At 51.9% G+C, this 2,517-nt stretch overlaps 1 protein-coding gene across 3 annotated transcripts in view; it reads left to right on the forward strand.

Moving 5' to 3' along the window:
• The first annotated feature begins 203 nt into the window (after nt 1–203).
• Nucleotides 204–2,517, forward strand: part of RAF1 (Raf-1 proto-oncogene, serine/threonine kinase) — a 78,731-nt gene continuing 76,417 nt past the window's right edge. For 2 of the 3 annotated variants that reach the window (XM_073644495.1, XM_073644494.1), the window contains exon 1: nt 204–423. The gene's annotated coding sequence lies outside the window, so the exon portion shown is untranslated. The remainder of the gene's footprint in view (nt 424–2,517) is intronic. The other variant, XM_073644496.1, reaches the window with a different exon arrangement.

Below are 2,517 nucleotides of genomic sequence, written 5' to 3' on the forward strand. Positions count from 1 at the left end.
GCGGGATTAATGTCAAGCACTACACTTGTCAACGGCTCCAGCTCAGCCTATCAGACAGCAGAGGCGTGGCCTTTACTTTGTATCGCTATAGTTGGCAGGGGGTGTGGCCTAATGACGCGGAACGGGAGGAGCCATTCAGCATCAACACAGGGGAAGGCGCTGAGAAGGGGGTTGGGCGGCGGTTTAACTCCTGAGTTGTTACGTTCTGAACCTCCCCGTTCTGTAGTGATGTTTACTAATGGAAGCGTCCAAGCTCCCCCCTCCTCTCCAGTCCTCACCGCTATGCGCGGCTCCGAGCGCCAGGACTGAGGCTCGGGAGTGACTGAGCGCCGGGCTCCGGGGCTTGTACACTGTGCTCCCCGCTCTTCTTCTGTGTCCGGCGCAGGATATGTGCCCCCCGCTCCTCTCTACGACACGTAAGAGGTACGGCTCAGTGACGGCGCGGTGCGGGCAGTGCGGGCTCCTGCTCTGCTGCTGCTGCGAGCGGCGGAGAGTTTAGAGAAGTCGAGAAAAACAGTTTCAGTCGTATCTAGTCCAGGCTTGTAGTGAGCAGAGGAGGGACATGGGGGGGGAGGTAAGAGGCTATATACATGGGGAGGGGGGTAAGAGGCTATATACATGGGGAGGGGGGTAAGAGGCTATATACATGAGGGGGGGGAGAGGCTATATACTTGAGGGGGGGTAAGAGGGTATATACATGGGGGGGGTAAGAGGGTATATACATGGGGGGGTAAGAGGGTATATACATGGGGGGGGTAAGAGGGTATATACATGGGGGGGGGGTAAGAGGGTATATACATGGGGGGGGTAAGAGGGTATATACATGGGGGGGGGGTAAGAGGGTATATACATGGGGGGGGTAAGAGGGTATATACATGGGGGGGGGTAAGAGGGTATATACATGGGGGGGGTAAGAGGGTATATACATGGGGGGGGGTAAGAGGGTATATACATGGGGGGGTAAGAGGGTATATACATGGGGGGGGGTAAGAGGGTATATACATGGGGGGGTAAGAGGGTATATACATGGGGGGGTAAGAGGGTATATACATGGGGGGGGTAAGAGGGTATATACATGGGGGGGTAAGAGGGTATATACATGGGGGGGGTAAGAGGGTATATACATGGGGGGGTAAGAGGGTATATACATGGGGGGGTAAGAGGGTATATACATGGGGGGGTAAGAGGGTATATACATGGGGGGGGTAAGAGGGTCTGACCCATATATATGGTCAGTGCAGTGTGTGTGTGTATATATATGGGGGGTCAGTGCGGTGTGTGTATGTGTATATATATGGGGGGGTCAGTGTGGTGTGTGTGTATATATATGGGGGGGGTCAGTGCGGTGTGTGTGTATATATATATATGGGGGGGTCAGTGCGGTGTGTGTGTATATATATATGGGGGGGTCAGTGCGGTGTGTGTATATATATATATGGGGGGGTCAGTGCGGTGTGTGTGTGTATATATATATATGGGGGGGGTCAGTGCGGTGTGTGTGTGTATATATATATATATGGGGGGGTCAGTGCGGTGTGTGTGTGCATATATATGGGGGGGGTCAGTGCGGTGTGTGTGTATATATATATGGGGGGGTCAGTGCGGTGTGTGTGTGTATATATATGGGGGGGTCAGTGCGGTGTGTGTGTATATATATATGGGGGGGTCAGTGCGGTGTGTGTGTGTATATATATATGGGGGGGGTCAGTGCGGTGTGTGTGTGTATATATATATGGGGGGGGTCAGTGCGGTGTGTGTGTGTGTATATATATATGGGGGGGGTCAGTGCGGTGTGTGTGTATATATATGGGGGGGTCAGTGCGGTGTGTGTGTGTATATATGGGGGGGGTCAGTGCGGTGTGTGTATATATATATGGGGGGGTCAGTGCGGTGTGTGTATGTGTATATATATGGGGGGGTCAGTGCGGTGTGTGTGTATATATATGGGGGGGTCAGTGCGGTGTGTGTGTGTGTATATATATATGGGGGGGTCAGTGCGGTGTGTGTGTGTGTATATATATATGGGGGGGGTCAGTGCGGTGTGTGTGTGTGTATATATATGGGGGGGTCAGTGCGGTGTGTGTGTATATATATATATGGGGGGGTCAGTGCGGTGTGTGTGTATATATATATATGGGGGGGTCAGTGCGGTGTGTGTGTGTATATATATATGGGGGGGTCAGTGCGGTGTGTGTGTGTATATATATATATGGGGGGGTCAGTGCGGTGTGTGTGTGTATATATATATGGGGGGGTCAGTGCGGTGTGTGTGTATATATATATGGGGGGGTCAGTGCGGTGTGTGTGTGTATATATATATGGGGGGGTCAGTGCGGTGTGTGTGTGTGTATATATATATGGGGGGGTCAGTGCGGTGTGTGTGTGTGTATATATATATGGGGGGGTCAGTGCGGTGTGTGTGTGTATATATATATATGGGGGGGTCAGTGCGGTGTGTGTGTGTATATATATATGGGGGGGTCAGTGCGGTGTGTGTGTGTATATATATATATGGGG

Source organism: Phyllobates terribilis, unplaced genomic scaffold (genome assembly GCF_046119375.1).
Source record: "Phyllobates terribilis strain yellow unplaced genomic scaffold, ASM4611937v1 Scaffold_8__6_contigs__length_399053987, whole genome shotgun sequence".
In the NCBI taxonomy this organism is placed as follows: Eukaryota; Metazoa; Chordata; class Amphibia; order Anura; family Dendrobatidae; genus Phyllobates; species Phyllobates terribilis.